Source organism: Phyllostomus hastatus, unplaced genomic scaffold (genome assembly GCF_019186645.2).
Source record: "Phyllostomus hastatus isolate PE091 unplaced genomic scaffold, TTU_PhHast_1.1 phas_contig_80, whole genome shotgun sequence".
Classification (NCBI taxonomy): domain Eukaryota; kingdom Metazoa; phylum Chordata; class Mammalia; order Chiroptera; family Phyllostomidae; genus Phyllostomus; species Phyllostomus hastatus.
Window position 1 is genome coordinate 32,138,626 of NW_025333960.1, and position 26,179 is coordinate 32,164,804.

The window sequence follows — 26,179 nt, forward strand, 5'->3', positions numbered from 1 at the left end:
CACGTGCGATTTCTGAGCTAAGACCCTAGAGTGTATGGAGCTTCCTCCTTCCTCTCTTGGATCACTGGCTCAATGGAAGGCCACCTTCCTTGTTATGAGGGCAGCCAGGCCAACCATGCAGAGGTTCATGTGAGTAGTAACTGAAGCCTTCCACCAACAGCCACGTGAATGAGCCACCACTGAAGCAAAGTCACTTAAAATCTATGTTACACTATTGTTTTTATTACTTAGCAGGATAATTAAAATTTCTGAATTTTGCTCCTATTAGTTTGTTTAATTATTTTGTATCCTCTGCTTGATTACAAAAAGAATAATAGTTAAATTGTCTTGCTGAATAATACTTCCTTTTTCAGGATTATTTTCCCTAAAGATTCCATATTTCTTTTAAGATTTTATTTATTTTTAGAGAGAGTGAAAGGAAGGGAGAAGGAGAGGGAGAGAAACATTGATGTGCTAGGGATACAGCCATCATTTGCCTCTCACATGCCCCCAACTGGGGACCTGGCCCGCAACCCAGGCATGTGCACTGACTGGGAATAGAACTGGCAACCTTTTGGTTTTCAGGCCAATGCTCAATCCACAGAGCCACACCAGCCAGGGCTAGATACCATATTCTTTATATGATGAGCAGATTACTTTTTTTTAAATTAGGTATAATTTACATATAGTGAAGTGTAGGAAGTTGCAATGTACAGTTAGATGAGATTTGACAAATAAACAGATCTGTGTAACCTTCACCCTATGAAGATAAAATAACATTTACATCACACTAGAAAATTCCTTCCTGCCTCTTCTCAACCAATATTACACCACAACTTTATCCTGAAGCTAGTACTCTTCTGATTTTTTTCAATCTCAAGTAGATATACCTATTTAATAACATCATATAAATGAAAACATATAGAGTGCACTTTTTTACATTTGGTTTATTTTGGTCCTCATGTTTTTAAGATTCATCTATATAATTGTATGTATTGATCATTTTTATACCCAATTAGTGTTTTATTGAGCACTACATTGTTTACTTATACATTTTTATCTTGATGGACATATGGGTTGTTTCCAGTTTGATGATATGAATAAAACAGTTGTGCACCAGTTGACACAATTCTTTGTGTGGAGATATATTTCTATTTCACTGTGGCATGTATCACTAGAAGTGGAACTGATAGGAGAGGGTAAATGTAAATTTGCCTTTATAAGAAAACTGCCCAACAATGTACCAAAGTAACTGTACTATTTCTACTTTGACCTCTAACAAAAGGGGTTCCAGTTGCTCTGTATCACAGGAAACTGTGAAAGATTTTTTTAAGGTCTAAAATGAGATTTTAAAATAATGTGTGCTAACAGTTTGGGGAAACTAAGAGAAGGAGAAAAACCAGTTGTTGCTTTTGAGAGGCTACACACTTTGTTGAGAAAATTATGTTTGTAATTTAAAGCAACTGAAGAGGGGAAAAGACTTTGTAAAATAATTGGTGAATTGTGCTCTATAAATGAGATTATCATAAAAAAATCCTATTGATTTGAAAATTTCTATAAAAGCCGACATATAGTATTTTTTTGGAGACTTGATGAGATGACCACAAGTAAAATTTTCTACTGACTCAATTAGTCATATATTTTTAAATATATTTCATAATTGTGCGATATTTGGAGGGTGGAGGGAGATAGATGGTAGAGATTTGAAGAACACAAGACTACAAAATTTAATGAAATGAAATGTTCTATGAAATTCCATGAAACAAACAAGTCAATCAAGTCCTCTAGTCCTTGTATTATATATTCTATTTATATATTCAGGAAATTAAGTTAAATATATTTATTGTTCTCCTACTCTGTTCTTTATAAAATATGCAGGGTTTTCACAAGAAAAAGAGATAGCCTAGCTTTTATTTTCATGTCAATAGACATTTGACACCTGTTATTGCTTCTGTTTTTTGAGCTACAATATCTTGCCTATTTTCATGTTTGGATAACTGCAATATTGTGGTATAAAACAATGTGATGCTTAGGGAATGCTTTATTATTGAAGGAAATTCTCATTTTAAAAAATGGAATTGGCTGCTGTTCTTATAATGCTCAAAGAATACTTAGCTTCTTTATAACTTAGAAAATGTAAGTTATCTGTCTCCAGATGGTTTCTCTTTTTCTTTTATTAAAAAAACAAAACAAAGCAAAACAAAACTGTGGGATTGAAAAGCAATGACCTGACTGTTTATAGGGAAACTGGCCTTACATGAATACTTTAATTATTGAGTACTAAAAGGTTAAAATATTACATCTATTTTCATTTTGCACTTGCAATATTAGACACTGACTAATGTGTTAAAACAAGACAAGGGAGAAGCTGAAAATAAATCAAGTGACAGAGATTTTGTAGCTGTGAAAGTTTGCAAGAGATCAACGTTCATAAGCCATGTTGTTCGAGTCGAAGAGATGAGCAAAATCAATAAATAATGAGAATGATGGAGATTAGATTAGACAAATTGGGACATTCACTCGGTTTAGCAAAATGTGTCAAGATAAAGGGGTGGGGAACAACTACATTCATCCTCTAAGTAGGTACATGAGAAATGTGTGTGATCACAAGACCCACTAATAAAAGGGGGCAAGCACAAGGCAGTCCTGGGAAGTGACCACCTCAGTATCATGCTTCTTTAACTTGGATTTCTACAGGCAGAGAAGCACACCAAAGCCCGGGCATGTCACAATTCCCAAAGCAGTTGTCTGAAACTGGGAAATGAAAAATAATTGGAGGGGAAGGAGGGGTGAATCCCAACCCAGTTACCATCACATAATCATTTTACCATAGGTACAAAAGAAGACAGACCCCACAGGCCTTCTGCAATGACAGAGATAGAGAGGCAAAATTTTTAAACACAGAAGTTTAACCACCAAACTTATTTATGCCCTTGTACTTTCAAATATATCACAGTTTTGGAAAGTAGCTCTATTTTTTTATGGGCCTCGTTTCTGGAGAGTCCACACACAGTAAAAGCAAAATAAACTAAAGTGTATATTGGGAGGAAGAGATGTAAATGGCAACAGTGCAGTGTAGGGTTAATTTCAAATAAATGTCTCCTGAAAGGAAAGTTCTTGGCCTGGGATCAGAAAAGGAGCTGACACGGTGACTTGAGTGAACCTATGCGGAAATATATGTTACCCTCGGATCTTTCCCTCTCCCACGCTAAGTAGGTGTCCTGTTACTATACCTAACCAGCAAAACTGGTATGAAACAAGAGGGGAAAAAAATCATGGGTTCGGTAAGTGCTCTGTGAAGGTTGATTAGTAGTTTGAGGAAGCCCAGTATTTTCTAGTCCATTTGCCAGGATCCTTTGGGAGGGCCGCGGACTGACTGATAGTGGGTAGCACAGGAATAGCCCCTGTCCTTGGCTCAAGACTCTGTTTGACTCAGAAGTAAAAATATACCAGACAAGTAATGCTCTCTATTAATCCACATTTAGAACACAAACCTTAATAACTTGGTTCTGCCAGAAAAATACAGTTTAACTAACATTTATCTATAAAGAGCACACAGAAACTCAAAATCCAAGACTTTTTAAATCTATATTTATTTTATTTTTTCAAATTTTACTTAACTGTGGTAAGAACATAACAGGAAATCTATCATCTAAACGATATTCTGAGTGTATAATACATTATTGTTCCTATAAGCGCAATGTTATGCAGTCAATATCTAGGGTTTATTTATCTTGTTTTAAAAAAAACTTATTCCAATTAATTAGTAACTCCTCATTTTGCCCTCTTCCTCAAGCTCCTGACATTTCCAGTTTTTGATTCTATGAATTTGACTATTTTAGGCCACTCTTATAAATGGAATCATGGAGTATTTGTCTTTCTGTGACTGGCTTACTTCACCTCACGTTTCATCCATGGTGTCACATATTGCAAAAATGTCCCTTTTTAAGGCTGAATAGCATTCCATTGTGTGTGTGTGTGTATATATATATATACATATATATATATATATGTATATATATATTGCATATTTTCTTTATCCATTCATCTGATGACAGACACTTAAGATGTTTTCACAGCTTGGCTATTGGGTACAATGCTGCAATGAACACGGGAGCAAAGATATCTCGTCCAGGTCCTGATCTCAGTTTCTTCGGATACATAAGCAGAAGTGAGGGTTCTGGATCATATGGCCCTTCTATTTTTAATTTTTTTGAGAAAACTCCATACTGTTTTTCATAGAGGCTGCATCATTTTTCATTCTCACCAACAGTGGGCAAGGGTTCCAATTTCTCCACATCCTTGCCAACACTTGTCTCTTTTTTAAATAACATCAATCCTGGAAAGTGTGAGGTGGTAACTCATCGTGGTTTTGATTTTCATTTTGCTGATGATTAGTGACACTGGACATTTTTTTCCCCTGAATCTGTTGGTCTTTCATATGTCTCCTTTGGATAAATATCTGTTCATATCCTTAGCTCATTTTAAACATTTCTTTATTAGGTTTTGTTTTGCTTTTGCTATTAAATTGGAGAGGTTCCTTATATACTTTGGAGATTCACCCCTTGTATCTGTAAATTGCAGATATTTTCTTGCACTCCTTTGGTTGCCTTTGCACTCACTCTATTGATCCTCTTTGCTGTGTGGAAGCTTTTTAGTTTGATGTAGTTCTTGTTTCTACTGTGTCTGCTTTGGATGTCATATCCATGAAATCATCACCAGGACCAGTGTTATGAAGCATTTCCATTATGTTTTCTTGTACAAGTTTTATAATTTCATGTCTTATGGTTAAGTCTTTAATCCATTTTCAGTTATTTTTTGCTTATTGTATAAGGTAAGGATCCAATTTCCTTCCTTTTTCATGTGGATACTAGTCTCCCCAATGTCATTTGTTAAAGAGACTTTTGAATGCTCCTTTTGCTCATGGTGACATGGAGGAAGAGAGAATGAATTTTCAATAGGCATAGGTTTTTTCAGGTAACTGAATCAGGCTATGTAATGAGGGTCTTAGGCAGGAAGAGGATTGCTTCAAGGCCCTCCGTGACTTGTGATGGCAGGCGCAAGCTGTCACAGGGAGCTCTATCTGAGCCATTCACTGAGATCCGGAACCTTTCTGTCTGCAGGAGTACTTGACCTATATCCCTTTACATGACATGTTTACATGTGGGAGTTTACCTACTGGCTGAAAGAGGTCAAGGGAAATGGAATTGGAGGAGATGTGATAGTATCTGCCCTTTGTTTAGCCTCTGGGCTCAGTGATGGTAACAAGACATGGAGAGAAATGGTGCTAGAAGATGATGAAGCTTCTTGAGGGTTCCTCAGCTTTTCAGTCTGCTATGGAAGAGCCCTAAACTGGGAGTAACACAGCAGCAACAGGACAGCGTTGGTGTCTAGAAACCAGGGCTAATCTCAGGTACCTGCCACCCTCAGAGGGAGAGGGCCAATTCTGGAACATACTTAAGATTCCCTTGAGGTCCTGAGACATACTTGAGAAGAGGGAAAGAGAGTCACGTTGAGGTTCTACAGTTATACAGATGGGGGTTCATCAGAGCAGAAGCATTTGTCAGTTCACAATCAGCCATCTCCTTCAATGAGCCAAAGCTCTGCGAATAGTGTATTTTCAAATAAATTGTTAATAGTTTTGGTATTGTTCGTAAATATCAGAACTCAAACAAGAAGTGGAGATCTGGATTTTAGATACAAATAGTAACTTCTGGCGCATATCATACTGACAGATATTCACTGACACATATATTTTTGAAAAGAAACCGAGGTCAGCCACACACTGCTGGCCACTTTTCCTCTAGGGTTTTAAGTTACAGAATCACTTTGGATCCCATTTGAAACAGTTGCTTAGAAGTGAGGTGGCAGGCATCACACCCTCCTCGCCCAGCAGATGCAGTTTTTACTTTGGGAACAGAAAGGGTCCTACCCCCCGTGCTGATACTCTTGTGTCACCCTGATTCCTGGGAACTCTGAAACCAACTTACAGTTATCTGAGAACCTCAAGGTGTTAGCTGCATTGTCATGGATCAGATATATGATGAGGTTTCATTTAACATAGATATTTATGTTACACGTATTCAGAATAACTGTTTTCACTGGAGCGCTGATAGATCAACCAACAGCAATTTAATGAGAATATCATCTGTCCTTGTAAGGGATATTCCCTCTCTGCTGCCAAGGTGGGATTGGTGCGCACTGTATCGGTCTTGTCAGAGGAGATGTTCTGTCACTGATTAAAGAGCCGCATGTCCTCTTTAGTCACAAAAACATTTCATGGGGTAACCTTGTTTCTGTCTTAATGGATTTGGGCAATGTAATGAGAGCTACCAAAGTGGACATGAAGAAACCCTTTGAGAGACAGAACATGTCACTTCTCACTTACTCACTAATGGCAGTCCCTCCTGGGCTGAGCTAGCCCTTCTTGACAGAGCCGGAAGAGTCATTTAAAATGCACCTGCCTTCCTTCCTCCCTTCAAATGCAGTAGAAAGGCTATGAAGAGAGATGTTTTTCCTTTGTTAGAAACACCAAATGCAACCCAGAGGTGTCTTAGTTTCATCAGAGCTGTTTAATGATATATTTTCAAAGAGAAAAATAATACTTCCTTTAAAAATGCACAATGAGTACTCTACCTTCTCAAAGTGTATTTAAATCTCTGAGTTCCCCCAAACCCAAGGCTTAGGGGATTTACATGTTATCTTGATATCTGTGTAACCAGATAGGGGACCTTGCCCTCAGTGGGTCTTCCTAGGGCCAGCTGGTAGCATGTGGGTTCTTGACTTCACGTAGGAAAGATTTCACAACTTGAGTCCAGGTGATGATGAGGATGCATTCATTAAAGCTGGGGCAGTAAAACAAGGAAGGGCTTAGCATAGATGCGGCAATAGGAGAGCCTAGGCTGGGCTGCCTTAGCTCATCTGGAAGTCAGAGAAAATGTGGTTTTGGGGACAGGTTCAGGGGATTAGCCTGGTGCAACCTGCTGCTGCCCATTGCTCATTCATTGCAAGTCTTGGGGTCCCTTAGAGTTTAGGAGATGCACCCCTGGGGGTTGGGGCGGGGGAAGGAGAGAAAGAAGAGAGAAAAGGGAATGGCTCAGGCAGCTCCCCAGAGGGAGAGCCTGTGCACTGGGTTCTTTGTCTTGAGGCTTTTATCTCTCCCTTGCAGGTGGAAATCTTAGGGGAGGTCTCAGGGGAGGGTTTCAGCAGAATGTTCATCAATTTTCCAGGTGTGCTCTTTCAGGGTCTTAGTCTCTTCTGACGGGTCAGTGCCAGGGCAAGGGGTAGTTAGTCATTACAGTTGGTCTTGGCATTGCCCACCTGGTTTTGCTGCTTTTCTGGGCCTGGAGCTGAAACACAACTGAGGCCTAGATGTTGTCTTTAGGGAGGTGACCTTTTTATATCTGGCTGTAAATTGCTCAGCCAGTTTGTTCAGCTGTATCAGTTTTCCTATTCCACTTGGCAAGGAATTTTCCTACCTCCTTACTCTCCTGTCTCATAAGACACAGAATGAATGAGTAGCTAAAGTAGGACCAGGACTAGGAGTCTTCAACTCTATCTCTCTTCCTCCCTCTTTCATTTATGTGTGTGTGTGTCAATAACAATTTAATACCTGCCATGATCAAGCTGTGATGCATATAAGACAAATAATTTTACTGTTCAGGGAGAGTCAGAAATAGAAGGACTGAGTTACTAAGAGTGCAGTTTTATTCTACATCTTTTGCCAATTTGAAGAAGCAACTAATTCATAAACTATATGGTAAGCACATTTAACTGTTCTAGGATTTTTCTCATGCTTCATGAAAACAGATATCATAACTGGGAAACCAACTGTAAAATTAAAAGAACTAGATGTTGCTAATAAAGACCATCATTTTAGGAAAATAAATTTGTTTCTTGGAGGCTGTTCTCAAATGTATGCTTGAGGTGCCCACAAGAAAACTAATTCAACCGAGAAACAAATTGATCTTGCTTCACTGGTTTATATGAACAGAGTAAAACACACACCAACAAGTTATATCACTTAATAATTTCTTGTTACCTATAATGAATCAATGACAAGATCACCTTGACTTACTATGTTTTGAAATCCTGTGTACAAAAGTGGCCTAGAATTACAGTTCATTTACCAAATTATGGGTTTCATTAAGAACATAACATCTTCAGAGCTAATGGAATAAAGGTAATCATGATTTGTGTAGTAACTTTATCCATCGTATTTGGGAATTTTGTGTCTTGGGGGTTTTATTTTTGTTAATGTATTAGTAACATTAGTGTGGAGAGGAAATAATGATGCACAGTTTGATATTGCTGTTGTTGTCTGGAAATGCGTCATTTTATTCCTCGAATGCATTCTATTGCATTTTACAGAAAAAAGGGAGCTCATCTTTGCAAAATCAATCTCACAGCATTGAATTCTTCATGATTATGGTTTCAAAAGTTGCATGCAACTTCTTATTAAAATAGTGAGAGATGGGAATTTGAAAATTCTATTCTCCATTCTTCCAGTTTGCAAAGCTAGCATCCAGTGCATTTCTGTCACTTAATTTGGGGCCATCATAGGAGACAATGGAGTAAAGGTTGAAAATCTTCCTGTTAAGGGTCTCTTTCAAGTTCTCTCTCCTCCGTGCTGCAGCAGAGCACAGCAAACCTCCTTGAACTATGGTCCTGAGAGGAGGATGTGAATTTCAAACACGGAGTGGTGGGAGGGGCATAGATTATTTCCTAACATTTTAACCAATAAATATGGCATAATAAATGAGAAGTATGTGTTGAGCTAGTACATGAAAGCATTTCAAGCAGTATTATTTCAGACTCCACAATTGGGAAATCACAGTGATTTGGAGCTTACATTTTAATGTTCTAATAGCAAAAGGTATAATGAGCAAATCAATAATAAAAGTTCAATCTAAGAAGAATGTTTAAAGAGTGACAAATTTATTAAGCTCTCTAAGGCAACCATTTATTACTCAGAAAACTAATAACAAATCTTAAATTTTCATTAAAATAGCTTCCTAAATGAGTTATTTTAAAAAATAACATGCTATTTTGGCTACTTCTACTCTCTTTTGTCATTAAGAAATATATTTTGATTTCACTCATATATGGAATCTAATGAACAAACTGAACTGACAAGTAAAACAGAGACAGACTCACAGATGGAGAGCAGGATGACAGCTAGTCGGGGAGAGGTGAAGAGGTGGAGGGACTGAGCAAAAAGGAAAAAGGCCTCATGGACATGGACAACAAACAGTGTGGTGATTGCTGGCAGGAGTGGGTAAAAGGGGACTAAATGGTAATGGAAAAAATACAATAAAGGTTAAATTTTAAAAATAAAAATAGATAGCTCAGTGGATTGAGCGTGGGCTGGGAACCAAAGTGTCCCATGTTCGATTCCCAGCCAGGGTACATTCCTGGGTTGCAGGCCATAACCCCCAGCAACTGCACATTGATGTCTCTCTCTCTCTCTCTCTCTCTCTCTCTCTCTCTCCCCCCTTCCCTCTCTAAAAATAAATAAATAAGATCTTTAAAAAAATAGCAACACTTTAAAAAGAATAAAAAAATAAAAATAGAAAAGAAATATTTTGAATCCATATTCATTATAAATTCAAATTTTACAAATTCAAACCAGAATTTATGTGCATTTGGCTTGATTACATTTCTTTAGAGTTAAACTGTACTTCCTAATTGTGTTTAATAAATCCCAATAAAGATGGCTCTCTTTATTTCATAATTTTTAAAAAATATTGGATCCACAAACATGCTCTAAGTATATATTGTAGAAATCAGGGTAGACCCTAAAGTCCATTTGTCAAGAGGTTTTTCACTATTTTACTATAAAGTAACAAGTGTGTTTTTTTACATTCTAGAAACTGCTTATTTGTAATAGTTTGTATCTTTCATATTTATCATGAAAAATTACCTACCTAAGTTACAAATATGCAGACTCATATAATCATGCACAATTAAAATTAATGCATTAAGAAAAATGATGATACATAATATTTTTATTAGCTTGTGCAGTCTCATTGCAGTATTTATTTCTTTTGAAATTTTAAAATAACTCATGGACTTCCAATAATTTTTATAGAATCTGAATGCAAAACTACTTATGTTCTGCAAATTTATTTTCAAATTCAAAAATCCAAGATTTAAAAATTTTGGAAAAATAATTTAAATAAAATTTTAAAAAATAAATAATACATTCTATAACCACAGTTATGGAGGGCGTTTCTAATACATTGTTATTAATATGGGTATACAGATCCTCTTATTTCCCTAGGACTTTTTGAAAACTTTTACTATACACCATTTCCTCAGCAAAGATTAAGAACCCTAATGAGGATGACTCTTGTTCAAGTTTAATTTTAAGACCCCATTGTGATTTTTGGGGGAAGAAGGAAATCCAAGGATAGGTGGTTTTGAATAGGTCAGGAATAGACTCTTGAGGCTTTTATTTCTTTGCCACCAAGAGACTGGATATACAAGCAAGCACCAAACTATATATAAACATCTCTGACACACAAGAAACAAGCCTGCTATCTCTCTACAATTTACACTTATAGGCAATCAGACCACTAACCCTAGTAATAATCCAGGAAAGCAAAACGTAAAGTAAAATAAAATAAACAATAATAATAACTCCTATCACAATTGACCCAGTGTAACTAGGACTTGATTAATAACTGATAGCCATAATTTTTGTCCCCATTTCTGGTTGAAGACCAACCAAAGAAAGCAAATAGGCACCCCCAACCAATTATATAGGGTGACCCACTTCTAGTTAGCCCACCTGCAGCTACTCCATGCTGACAGCCTCCAGTCAGGGACTATCTGAAGCCTTCCTTTTTTCCTCCTGCAAAGTTTCCCTATTCATCTGCCTGCCTTTGAATCTTTGCCAAACTCAAGTGATGGTGGCTGACTACCGTGTTATAGCAAACTCTAAATAAATAGGTTTTGCTTGTTCTTATTTAGTTGTTGTTTTTTTTTTATTTCTACACTTTTGATTCACAGTGTAGTTAAATTCATAGTGCAGTTAGATTCAGATTAGGATTGGGTGCAGTAAAGAAAATATGTGCTTTAAACATGAAGGCAATTATTTCTTTTTGGTTAAGATTAAGGAAGATTTTATAAAAGTGTTTATTTACACTTGAACTCAGCTAAATTGATAGATTTGGGCTGAAGGCCAAATAGCATTTTGTTGTTGTAGTTATTATTACTTTTGCTTTTCTGTTGCTGTCTAATTATATTTAAAATCTTGTTATTCTAGCATCTTAGGTGATCAACATTTTAAATGACCCAATCCTAAAATGGTTTCTGTTTTTAGAATATGTCTCACATTTAGCCAAACATTTCTGCATATCTTCTCACAGCTATTTTGACATAGTTCTTGTGTTGAATGTCCTTTTGTGAGGGGGGAGAGGATGCCTGAGTGAGAAATATTCTTACTGAAACTAGTTTTTCAAATGCCCATGGGTTCTCATAAAATGAGGACTATTTCAGGCTTTTATTTCCTTTGTCCCACTGCATTGTCCATCTGTCAAGGTTCATCAAAGCCAAGAGCTCATATCACAGCAATGAATTTGAAAAAACAGGCCCAAGGAAACTGACCTGAAGAGAATAGAACAATGAAACCTTTTTTAAAAATCAGAATTCAGCGTACAGTCATATATACATAAACCTTACGTGATTTTTTCTGATGCTAAGCAGCAGAAATTTTCGTTCATTTAGTTAGAGTGCAAACGCAGTCCTGAGAGCTTCTGGTTTTAGTTCAGAGACATGCACAACTCTGAGTAACCCTATATTCACCTTTACAACAAGATAAAAGCTAAGTTAACAGCACATTAATGGTGAAACCTTCAGAAGGCTGAGGTTGTAGGGCAAACAACTCATGTAAAATACAGAAACAGGCACATGAAAGAGGCAGGAACACTTGAGCTTATGTTTACCTGGTTCAAATTCCACTTAACATATAAACCTGTAAATTAATATAAATGGAAATTTTGAAACAATAGCTGAGAATGTGGCTATTGTGACCATGTAGAGTCCCTGAAGGCCACAGACATAGGGATTTCACACATTTTTGCAGAGTTTTCCTCCCAGATCCTCCATGCAGACATGGAGGAAGTTTGGAGAAAACCCTAAGAAATCTTCCTTCATGAGGCCTGCAGTCATGATGCTACAGCTAAAACTCTGCCAAGACCCATTTTCCCTATCTTCCCTAAGTAATAAAATCACTCACCTGGAGTGGAATAGCATCAAGTCCTGTAGCCAGAGAACACCCGTGGACCCTGATAGCAGCTGGAGAATGGGCATGGAGGAAACACATGAAAGTTGAGTTCCTTTACCTCTCCGAGGAACAAAAGTTCTCACATACATGGGAGAGGGCATCAAAATATGCAGCCTAAGAGCATTAGTAGGGCCAATGGAAGTGAGGGGAGGTGAATAAAGGCAATCACTGAATATATACCCATGTTCATTTCTCTGTTGTTACTAAGGAACAAAAGCTTTCACCCACAGAGGGAATATTAGCTACATTTATATCCCAAGGGCACTTGTGAAACCTCAAAGTAGCTAGAATTAGGGGAATGGAGGCAACCAGTGAAAATCCACCTCCCAGATTCACGTGGTCTATAGTAACAAAGGGAAAAAATGTCTTACCCTGCATGAAGGAAGGTACCACAACTGCAGAAAAAGGACATTAGAGGAATATCATTGCATCTGGATGGGATGGAGCAAACACAAGGGGATTAACAGGTTTCTACCCTTGCACGTGGGCTTAAGTAACTTGGGAAATGAATGAAGTCTGTAAAAGCAAAAGAAACTCTTCATAAACACAATATGCTAACTGATAAATCTATGACCCTCAGAGATAATGAGTTAAGAGTTCCATAACCATTATACATGTATACTGGAATGGAACAATCAAATAAACAGATGACAAATGATAGAATCTAAGTTTTATACTGTTAGAATGGGAAGTTATTGATAAGCTAGGAGAGAATGCTAAAATGACCATCTGGTAATAGATCAATATGAACAGATGTTTCACTTACTAGAGATGCAAATGGTTACATATAGAATTATGTAGAGATATATGTATATAAACAGAAATATATTTCCATTTTATGTCATCTAGAAACATCTAGGAACAAAGACCCTCAGGTAGCAATTGGTACACCTAGTACTCAGATGTTGGTTTCCATTACCATTCTTCAATAAAAGGAACTGGGACTCTTTGAAGAAATTACTGATTCTAGAACTTGGGCAGGAAATATGCAAGATGAACCTGAAATATCTTGTAGTAGCAAAATGAGGAAGGGAAAAAGAATGGCGAGGATATACCAAAAGGGCAGTTGAAGCAGCTTCCAATAGACAAAGCTGGACTGATCTGCTTACTTTCTACAAAAATCCACCTTAAATACAAAGATGTAGGTAATCCAGAAGTTAAAGGCTGGATAAAGATATACCATGGAAACACTGATCAAAAGATAATGGGGTGAGTGTGGTTTCTGGTTCCACAAGTAAGGAGCTCAGAAGTCACCTCTCCATTCTAGTAAGTAAAAAGCTTATGGACTGACAAATCCACAACTTTTCTTAAACCTTTAAGAGAGGAAAAGACACAGCACAAACCTTTGGTCCAAAGAAAGAAAGATAGAGAGGTGGATACAGGAATCACAGCTTACCAGAGCAGAGACTCGGAAGTGGAAACCACCACAGAGACCAGTGTCCCAGCAGGAAAACCTGGGCTGTAATTGAAATATTGCTGGAGGTGTTACAGGGTGCAGCCAAGAGGGGGGATCCCAAATAGGCATTTGAAATGGGGTCCAGAACTCAAGGTGTCCAGGAGATTTTAAGGTGTCTTCACCCCTTCCCCCACAGGTGTGAGTTGGGAGAAGGGGCACACAGAGCAAGAACATGCAGGGAAGCTTTGCAGCTAATCCATGGCATGGTCATTTAGCATACCTATAGCCTTTGGCTGGTCACTTAGATATGCTAAATAGCTATGGCTAAGCTCAAGGCCAGGGGTATGGAAAGGGACCTCCCCCCAAGATGGGACCTGGGAGGCAGGTCCCCTGAGTTACAGCACCTGCTTGGGAGCTGGGAGAAGATTGGCTCCATGACATGGGGTGACACCTGCCTAGACCCATGATGGCGACCAGAAAAGCTGGAGAAGACAGCAGATGGAGGGCAAGTGTGCCCAAGTGTAGGAGGAGTCGGAAATGGGGCTGCAGAAGAAGATTGGCGCGGGGGATTTAAACCCAGACACGGCAGCCCTTGGGGGAGAACCACGCGGCCTGGACAGAGTGGGGACTCTCCCTTCCCACAGCCCTGAGGGGGAGAACCACGCGGCCTTGACAGAGTGGGGACTCTTCACTCCCGTGGCCCTGGGAGAGAGGACCATGTGCCTCTGCCAGAGTGGGGACCCCCACAGCTTTAGAAGGGGGAACAACCACCTGGCTTTAGCAGAGATCCCAGCAACTCAGCGGAGGGTGCCGGGAACCCAGGGAGGTCTCCCAGTCGAGATGGAGGACTAACTGGGAAGAACCAGAGGACTGCCTGAGCCATGGACTTCTATTTCCTTTCCTGAGATACGGTACTCTGGACTGGGCAAAGGGGGAAGGAAGGAAGGACTGTGTGTTAGTGGGTGTTTTTAGGGACTTTAGGATTTTTGATAAAGACATTAGGTCACTACTTGAAGTTTGTATAGCATTAAATAAACATTTCCTTTCCTTTTCATGAATCTCTGGCATTGAGAGACATCTTTCCTAGGGCGGCGGACATAACGGACCTGGGGCCTTCTTTCAATAATAGTATATCGTCCTAGCCCCCCACCCCAGTTTGTTCTGTAACAGAGGGTCAAAGTGGACAATTCTGATACTTAAAATCTCTAGGGGGACCTAGGCATGAGGGTTGGGCACAAGACTGTGAGATTTACCTCCAAGAGCTTAACCAGGTCCCTACAATAAATATAAAAGAAAAATTTTCTCATGCTTCTGGCAGGGGGAGGGAACAGGAGCTCTTTCAAAACATGCCAGAATACCTAAACATGCCAGATCTTCCTAAAAAGGCCTACCCTTAGGGAAATCTAGTCAACCAGAGCCTAACCTGCTGGGTTGTTATAAAGCCTAACCATCCTGGGGGAAGGGAAATACCCAACTCTGGAAAGCAGTAGTATATTTTACATGTAGTAAAATAAAAATATGCAACTTTAGCACATTCCAGCCATCTTGTCCCATCTACAGTCAGAAAAAATGAGAAGTACTTGTGAAATGCACAGTTTAGAGGCATAGGCTCATGAAAAGACTGGTACCTAATCATAGAGTTATAGGATGTTTCTCTCCTTTCTCACCAATATGTTACTAATTGGTGAGAAAGGAGGGAAGGCAGGAAGGAGCTGGAGGCTAGCCCTACAGACTGACTGAGTTCTGACTGGGAAGAGTGAAAAGCATTCCAACCACCCCTCAGCCTGCTGAAGCCAGCAAGACCAGAAAAACTGGTTTGGCCAGTTAGAAACCAACAAGAGGGTTTTTTTTTTTGGGGGGGGGGCTGTTGTTGTTATTTGATTGTTTGATTTTATCTTGTTTTTTAAGTAGCTTTTTATTTTTTAATTCTTATTATTTTTCTATCTCTCAATTCCTTATGTTTTGCTTCCTTTCATCCTAGTGTTATTCCTTCCACTCCAAATTTATCTCTCCTGCATTCCATATTCTGCTTTTTTTCCCTTTTTTTTGAGCCTGCAAGTTACTGCAAATTTGTATTATCTTTTTCTCATTTTTCTGACTTTTTTTTAAATTTAACAGTATTTTGGTATTCTTTTTCTTTCTGTATAATCTTCTTTGCTTGGCTGGTTATACTGTCATTTGATAGGTTCCCCCTGTTATCTCATTCATAGTGTGTTGCTAATACACTGTCCTTCATTTGTGTTCCATTAGTACACCACTCAAGGTTCTATACTCCTTATTCTTGTTATCTAGATCTCATAGATTCTGCCACATGATTGTTGCTTTAATATTACTGTAAATAAGACCTGTTTCATACAATTGTAAATACCACTCAACACCTCTCCCAGATCTCAGCCCACTTTGCAATTTCCTGAACTCTATTATTGTAGGGGTTATCTCTATTCTTTTACACACTACTCATATTTACTATTCTTTATACCCACCCTACTTCAGAATCTGACCTCCCACAGCCTCACAGCTTTCTAGATCCAACTAACAATCCTTTCCTCCCCAATAAGAGTCTTATCTTCTTTCCTCCTTTCTAAAACATGGCTAGTGGGGTGGAAGATCACAGTTAACACTATATGTAGCCAAAGGATCTCCCATCTCTTCTTTACTTGCTGCTACTGTAAATATCATAGAATATTGTCTTGCTGTCTTAAACCATTTTGCCTTACTCCTCCAACTGATCACAAAAAAGAGTAAGGGGAAGCTATGAACACCAGGATACCCAAAGGAGACTGCACCACTGAATCTCACAGGTATTGTACAACAGAAGTTGACACCATAAACCCAGGGAACAAGAACAGATCAATTTAAGAAACAGAGGCTAACCAGAACAGTCTCATGAACAATGAGAAGACAAAGAAACAATCCCCAAATGAAGGGAAAGGAGGAAGCCTCAGAAAGAATGCTAAATGAAATAGAGGCAACTCAACTATCAGATATTGAGTTCAAAACAATGACTATCAGGAAGCTCAATGAGCTCACAATGAGTTACCAAAAACTACAGGGAAGCTACAATGAACTCAATGCAAACTATATCAACATGAAAAAGGAAATAGAACCTATCAACAAGAGCCAAGAGGAAATGAAGAATACAATTTCTGAACTGAAGAACAGAGTAGAAGGAAATGAAAAGCAGGATCAATGAAGCAGAAGATTGGATCAGCAAATTGGAGGACAAAGAAGAAAAAAACACCCAGAAAGAACAAGAAAAGGAAAAGAGACTCAGAAAGAATGAAGAGGGATTAAGACAAATGCAACACAATATGAAACATAATAATATCCGTATAATAGGGATACCAGAAAGAGAAGAAGAAGGGCAAGAGATAGAAAACCTATTGAAAAAGTAATGATGGAAAACTTTCCTAATTTGATGGGAGAAAAAAAGTCACACAAATCTAGGAAACACAGAGAGTCCCAATCAAGAGGAACCCAAAGAAGCCAACCTCAAGACACATCATAATTAAAATGGCAAAATTTCAAGACAAAGAGAGAATCTTAAAGGCAGCAAGGGAGAAACAGGAAGTAACATACAAGGGAGCCCCAATAAGGCTAACAGCTGACTTCTCAATGGAAACACTCCAAGCCAGAAGAGAATGGCAAAAAATATTCCCAGTAATGAGAACCAGAGGTCTGCAACCAAGGCTACTTTACCCAGCAAGGCTCTCAATCAAGATAGAAGGCCAAATTAGAAGCTTCCCAGACAAAAGAAGTCTAAAAGAATACACTTCCACCAAGCCAGCTCTGCAAGAGATGCTAAATGGACTGCTTTAAGGAAAGGAAGGAAAAGAGAGAGAGAGGAACACACGTACATAAATGGCAATGGCAATGAATAAGTACCTATCAATAATAACCTTAAACGTAAATGGACTAAATGCTCCAATTAGAAGACATAGAATAGCTGAATGGATAAGAAAACATGACCCACACATATGCTGCCTACAAGAGACCCACCTCAGGACAAAAGACCTGCACAGGCTGAAAGTGAAGGGCTGGAAACAAATTTTCCAAGGAAACAGACAGGAAAAAAAAGCCAGGGTAGCAATACTCATATCAGACAAAATAGACTTCCAAAAAAGGGCCATAAAGAGAGATCCAGAAGGTCACTTCATAATACTCAAGGGAAGAATCCACCAAGAAGACATAAATATTATAAATATATATGCACTCAACATAGGAGCACCCAAATACATAAAGAAACTTTTAGAGGACTTCAAGAAAGATATGGACAGCAACACAATTATAGTGGGGGATTTTAACACCCCACTATCAAAAATGGACAGATCTTCCAAACAAAATATCAACAAAGATATTGTGGCATTGAACAATACCCATGATGAAATGGACTTTACTGATATATACAAAGCCCTCCATCCAAAAGAAGCTAAATACACATTCTTTTCAAATGTACACAGAACATTTTCAAAGATAGACCACATGATAGGACACAAAACAAGCCTCAACAATTTCAAGAAAATTTAAATCATACCAAGCATTTTTTTGGATCACAAGGGACTGAAACTAGAAACCAACCCCAAGGAAAAAAACCCCAAACACTCAAACTCATGGGTATTAAATAGCATGCTATTAAACGATAAGTGGGTCAAGAATGAAATTAGGGTAGAAATCAAAAGGTTTCTGGAAACAAATGAAAATGAACTCACAACCCAAAAGTTATGAGACACAACCAAGGGAGTCCTGAGAGGAAAGTTCATAGTGATACAAGCATACCTAAAAAAGATAGAAATATTTCAAAAACAACCTAACCCTACAGCTACAAGAACTCGAGGAACAACAACAAAGACAGCCCAGAGCAAGTAGAAGGAAGGAAATAACCAAGGTCAGAGCAGAATTAAATGACATAGAGACAAAAGCACAATTCTAAGGATCAATGAATCCAGGAGCTGGTTCTTTGAAAAGATAAACAAAATCGACAAGCCTTTAAGCAGACTCATCAAGAAAAAAAGAGAGAAGACCCAAATAAACACAATCAGAAATGAAAGAGGAGAGATTACAACTGATACCACAGAAATACAAAGGATTGTAAGAAATTACTACGAAGAACTGTATGCTAAGAAATTTGAAAACCTAGGTAAAATAGACAAATTTCTAGAAAAATATAATCTTCCAAAACTCAATGAAAAAGAAGCAGAAAGCTTGAACAGACCAATAACAGTAAAAGAAATTGAAGCAGTAATCAAAAAACTCCCAACACACAAAAGCCCTGTACCAGGTGGTTTCACAGGAGGATTCTCCAAAGCATTTAAGGAAGAGCTAACCCCTATCCTTCACAGACTATTTCAAAAAATCCAAAAAGATGGAAGACTTCCAAACTCTTTTTATGAAGCCAACATCATCCTAATTCCAAAACCAGATAAAGACACAACAAAGAAAGAAAACTTCAAGCCAATATCGCTAATGAACATTGATGCTAAAATCCTCAACAAAATACTGGCAAACCACATCCAACAATACATTAAAAAGATCATACACCATGACCAAGTGGGATTCATTCCAGGGATGCAAGGATGGTACAATATTCACAAATCAGTAAATGTAATACATCACATAAACAAAAGCAGACAAAAACCACATGATCATATCAATAGATGCAGAAAAAGCATTTGATAAGGTACAGCACCCATTTATGATAAAAACATTCTGCAAAGTGGGAATAGTGGGAGCATTCCTCAACATAATAAAGGCCATATATGAGAGCCCTACAGCCAACATCATACTCAATGGGCAAAAATTAAAACCTTTTCCACTAAGATCAGAAACAAGACAAGGCTGTACACTTTCACCACTTCTATTCAATATAGTACTGGAAGTTTTAGCCACAGTGATCAGACAAGAAAAAGAAATAAAAGGCATCCAAATCGGAAAGGAGGAAACAAAACTGTCACTGTTTTTGCAGATGACATGATAATGTGCATAGAAAATCCTATAGACTCGGGCAAAAAGCTGATTGACCTATTAAATGAATTTAGCAAAACAGCAGGATACAGAGTCAATATCCAGAAATCAAAGGCATTTTTGTACACCAACAATGAAACAGCAGAAGCAGAAATCAAGAAAAAAATCCTATTTGAAATAGCAAAAAGAAAAATAAAATACCTAGGAATAAACCTAACCAAAGAGGTGAAATACTGGTATTCAGAAAACTACATAACACTGAGGAAAGAAATCAAGGAATACACAAACAAATGGAAACATATACCATGTTCATCGACTGGAAGAATTAATATCATCAAAATGTCCATACTACCAAAAGCAATTTACACATTCAATGCAATTCCTATTAAAGTACCAATGGCTTATTTCACAGACATAGAACAAACACTTCAAAAATTTATATGGAACCATAAACAACTCTGAACATCTGCTGCAATTTTGAGAAAGAAGAGTAAAGTGGGAGAGATCACGATACCTGACACTAAACTATACTACAAGGCCACTGTAATCAAAACAGCCTGGTACTGGCATAAAAACAGGCACCATGGACCAATGGAACAGAACAGAGAGCCCAGAAATAAACCCAAGTCTCTATGGTCAATTAATATTTGACAAAGGGGGAAGCAACATAAAATGGAGTAAAAATAACTTCCTCAACAAATGGTGTTGGGAGAACTGGACAGCTACATGCAAAAAAATGAAACTAGAGCACCAACTTACACCTTACACAAAAATAAATTCAAGGTGGATAAAAGACTTAAATATAAACTGTGACACCATTAAAGTCCTAGAGGAGAATGTAGGTAGGAAAATATCAGATATTTCACGCAGAAACTTTTTTACTGACATGTCCCCTAGAGCAAGGGACATAAAGGAAAGAATAAACAAATGGGGCCTCATCAAAATTAAAAGCTTCTGCACAGCTAAAGAAAACAGTATCAAAATTAAAAGAGAACCAACTGTATGGGAAAACATATTTGCCAATGATACCTCAGACAAGGGTTTAATCTCCAAAATATATAAAGAACTTACATGACTCCACTCTAAGAAGATAAGCAACCCAATTAAGAAAATGGGCAAAGGACTTGAACAGACAGTTCTCCAAGGAGGACATACAGAGGATCCAAAGATACATGAAACAATGTTCAATATTGCTAGCTATCAGCGAGATGCAAATTAAAACCACAATGAGATACCACTTCAAACCAGTCAGAATGGCCATCATAAACAAAGCAACAAACAACAAGTGTTGCAGAGGTTGTGGAGAAAAGGGGACCCTAGTGCATTGTTGGTGGGACCGCAGACTTGTAAAACCACTATGGAAAACAGTATGGAACTTCCTCAGAAAACTAAAAATGGATCTGCCTTTTGACCCTGCAATTCCACTGTTGGGACTATATCCTAAGAACACTAAAACACCAATACAAAAGAACCTTTGCACTCCGATGTTCATAGCAGCACAATTTACAATAGCTAGATGCTGGAAGCAACCTAGGTGCCCATCAGTAAATGAATGGATCAAAAAACTATGGTACACTTACACAATGGAATTCTATGCAGCAGAAAGAAGGAGCTCCTACCCTTTGCAACAGCGTGGATGGAGCTGGAAAGCATTATGCTAAGTGAAATAAGCCAGGCGGTGAAGGACAAATACCATATGATCTCACCTTTAACAGGAACCTAATCAACAAAACAAAGAAACAAGCAAAATATAGTCAAAGACACTGAAGTAGAGGACAGGCTGACAGTGACCAGAGGGGAGAGAAGAGGGAATTTCAGGGGAGAATGGGAAGGGTTTACAGGAACAAATTTAAAGGACACATGGACAAAAACTAGAGGAAGGGTGGTAATGGGAGGGAAGTGGGGAGGGTTGGGTGGGCAGGCTGGAATGGGAGTAAAAGGCAGAAAACTGTACTTGAACAATGATTAAAATACAATTAAAACCAAAAAGCAAAAAGCAAAGAGAACAAAGACTGAAAAAAAAAGAATAGAATATCCAAAGACTGCGGGACAAATTCAAAAGGAGTTACATATGCATAATGGGAATACCGGAAGAGGAAAAAGGGAAAGGAACAAAATAAACATTTGAAAAAATAATGGCTGAAATTTCCTAAAATTAAAGTCAGATATAAAACCACAGATTCAGGGAGCTCAGAGAACATGAAGCAAAACAAACAAACAAAAACAGAGACCAAAACAAACAAACAAACAAAACACTCAAAACTATACATAGGCATATCATTTTCAAGCTACAGAGATAAGGAATTTCAAAAATAAGAAAAAATATCCAAAAGAAGTTGGAGGAAAAAAATACCTTACCAATAAGGGCACAAAGGTAAAAATTACATATGACTTCTCAATAAACAGGCAAGCAAGAAGAAAGTGGTATGAAATATTCAAAGTGTTGAGAGGAAAATCCCATCAACCTAGAATCTTGAACCATGTAAAATTAGCCCTCAAAAGTGAAAAAGAAATAGATTCGCAGGCAAACAATAATTGAGGGAACTGTTGCCAATAGACCTACATTGCAACAAATGTTAAAAGAAGGTCTTTAGAGAAAGGAAAAATAATATAGGTTGGAAACTGAGATCTACATTAAGTAAGAAGAAGTCAGAAGTAAAGGTAAAATAAAAACTTTTATTTTTCTTATTCTAAAAACAAAGAAGACAGTGAGAATATTTATTCTGACAAATTAGACTTCAGGATAAGAAAGAATATGAGAAGCTCTGGCTGGCAAAGCTCAGTAGATTGAGCGTGGGCTGTGAACCAAAGCATCACAGGTTCAATTCCCAGTCAGGGCACATGCCTGGGTTGCAGGACACGGCTCCCAGCAACTGCACATTAATGTTTCTCTCTCTCTCTCTTTCTCCCTCCCTTCCCTCTCTAAAAGTAAATAAATAAATAAATAAATAAATCTTTTAAAAAATCATATTTATGAGACTTAAACATCAGCTTTGACATCCTTTTTTTAAAAAAGAAAGAATATGAGAGAGATAATGACTTTATAATTATAATGAGATATATACTTCAAGAAGTCGTAACAATCCTAAATGTCTCTGAACCAAACAATAGAATTCCAGCATACATGAGGCCAAACCAGGAAATAGATAAATCCACAATTATGGAGAAAACTTCAGTATTACCTAAAAATACTGTCAATTAACTTGACTTTATTCATACTATAGAAACTCAAGCATGGAGTTATACATGATCGTGGAGTATCCATCGATACAACCTAACAAAATTTGAAAAATAGAAATAATGCACTATTCTTTAAATACTCCATAACATAGAATATCTATTGATTTCTGATAAATCAATATCAGAAATATATCTATAAAATCTCCAAATACTTGTAAATTAAATAATGCAGTACTAAATAGCCACAAATGTCATAAAGAGACAATATCAAAGGAAAAATGCTTTTAAATATTTTGAATTAAAACTAAAATAAAGATTGTCAAAATTCACTAGTAGGAAACTTTTGGCTTCATGTGCTTAAGTTAGAAAAGGAGAAAGATCTAAAATCAAATCTAAAATATAATCTAAGTTAGCACATAAGAAACTAAAGAGGAGTCAGTTAAACCTTAACTGCTTTCTGCTTTAAGCAAGCAGAAAGAATGGATTCAATGTACATGTAGAAATAACCGAAATTCAATAGAGATAACCAATAAAGACAAAATCCACTTATTTGAAAAGAAAAATAAAATTAATCTTTAGCCAGTATGATCAGGAAAAAAATAGAGAAGATACATATTATCAATGTGAGGGATGAAAGCAGAAACATCGTTTCTGATCCTGTAGACACTAAAGAATAATAAGAGGAAAGTATGAACAATTCCATGTTCATAAATCCAATCAATAACTTAGATGAAAGGAACCACTTCATTGAAAGTCTCAACTATCAGAACTCATTCGAAAGAAAACTATTACTTGAATGCATTCCATCTATTAAATGAATTGAATTTGTAGTTAAAATCTTTAAAAGAAAAAATACACTTCAGAACCCAAAGGTTTCACTGGTTACATGGAATGGAGGAGAGGTCTTGCAGACACCCCACTGAGGACTATCATGAACAGCCCACGGGCAGCATCACACTCTACATTGTAGGCAAAACATGGCAGAGCTCACTCTGTGGCCTGATTATACTTTCCATTATCCCAGGGCTAAATATTTCTCAAGTATAAAGGATAGGAAGATACAGAATCTCCAACCTATTCTCTGCAATAGAATTTCTCAGAAATCCTCTAAAGAGAAAGTGACATTGCCAGGATAATTTTGAAGAACATTTTATTTAGCTACAATCCTGCTGTCATTTTCTATATGTTTGGTGTTTCTCTCCCCTTTTGATTAATAGAGACATTCTCATAAATAAAAGATCTTGGTCTCTTGAAACTGTCTGTCTTGCTCTCTTATTTCCCCTGTGAAGTCATAATCCCCCATTTGTGACATCACAGTCTTTCCACTGCAATCAACAGTGATGTTTCAAGCTGGGGATTAAATGCTTCAGAAGAAGAAGACTTTACAAGAGCAGAGGGACTCTCAAGGAATAAAGATCCAATTAGCATGTAAATGCCCTTTTTAATTAAAAAGAAGAAGAAGAAGAAGAAAATCAAGGAATGAGTAGATAGTCCCAGGATGGGGGTGGTTTTCTTTGAAATAATAAATCTGGCCTTCCTCTTCACTCTCGTCTTTTACCCCCCCCCCCCCCCGCCTCACCCCTTGAGTGAATGAATATTTAATGTTAAGAAAACACTAAAGGTAGACAAAGTCTGTGAACTGTATATGAGTATTGTTCATCTGGCATAATTTCTGGGCCTATTGACCAGGATTAAAGCAAAATTAAAAAATGGGATGCTACAAGAAACAGTTGTGGTCCCAGATATACATCAGTTGGCTTCGACTTCCATTCCAACAGCACTCTGTACCAACCTTCATCTCTACCACTGTTTGTGAGCCAGCCTTCAGTTCCTTAAAGTCTCAAAGCTCCTCTCCACTTTAGAACTTCACTATATGCTATTCCTTCATCCAGGAATACTCTTCCTCCAGGTGCTTTGCAAATATTGTCCCATTGATCGTTCAAGTCCAAACATCAGTGCTTCTTCCCCTGAGAGGCCTGTGATGGCCCCTTGATACTTTCCTCTATACTAGGACCTTGATATTTTAGCACCTTGACACTTTCCTCTCAAGTGTCATAATGCTATTGTATGTTTACATGTTTGATATTTTTGCATACTATCAAAAGTTCTTTAGTTAATTTCTGTGTTTCATGAATGTAAGCAACACATCTGTTCACCACTGCTCTATAATGCATAGGACAAAGCCTGGCACACACACATAAATATATTAAATTCCTACAAAGGTAAAACTAAGGATATATAGTCACCTTTGGGAACCTGTAGAAGAATCATTGCTTTGAATAGAAAATTAAAAGGCTTCCAAGTCCACATCAAATTCTATAGCTTTATAGCTCCTGAAGTAATTCTCCTGGTTGCTCTCATCACATGCCCTCTGCTCCCAGGAGCTCCATGATAACCTTATAAAGTAGAAAATGAGTATTGACAGGGAAGTCAGTCAAGAAGGGGTCTCCCTCTAGGCATTCATCATTTACACATGTTTATGGGGCATAAATATATATTGACCAAATAATTTATCACCTAACCAGAACTCTTTTATGTGTGAAAGGGGATGCTAATTATAATTATGCTAGGATCATGGGCATAAAACAGAACTTTTTCAGGCTAATTGGAACACATAATTGTTACTTTATGTATCAGATATTGTGGTACATCTTAGAGAGCATACATATAAAAAGGAATTACTCCTTATCTTTAAAGTTTATAGAGTATATTAAAAAGGTATTTAATAGTATATATACATTTATAACTATAAAGTGATAACTTATTTTTAAAGTTATAGCTGAAGAGTTGTAGGTATTGAGTGAATCTATATAGAAATCAATAACTGTTTCTAGAAATATAAAATTATGTTAACCAATAGACCAATTTTTCAAATGATGCCATTGTAATATGATTTAAAAAATCATTAAACTGCATTGGCTGGTGTGGCTCAGTGGATTGAGTGCCAGCCTGTGGACTGAAAGCTCATGGGTTCAGTTCCCAGTCAGGGCACATGCCTGGGTTGTGGGCCAGGTCCCCAGTTGAGGGTATGCAAGAGGCAACTGATCCGTGTATCCCTCGAACATCAGTGATTCTCTCCTTGTCTTTCTCCCTCCCTTCCCCTTTCTCTAAAAACAAATAAATGCGTTCTTTTTAAAAAAATCATTAAACTATTCTACATCAAGGCTCTAAACCAACTTATGGCTACAGGGTCTACTTGCAATACAAAGACAGAGAAAGGAGCTGAGGACTATGTGTACTTTCATATCATTGAAGCCTTATCTGCCAAACAAGACACCAATGGGAAAAGACTTTGTTCTTCTCCTAACACCCAAATATACAGTCAGCAGTTTCTAAGGTCCCTGCACATGCTCAGTCACATTGTGTTGATGCAT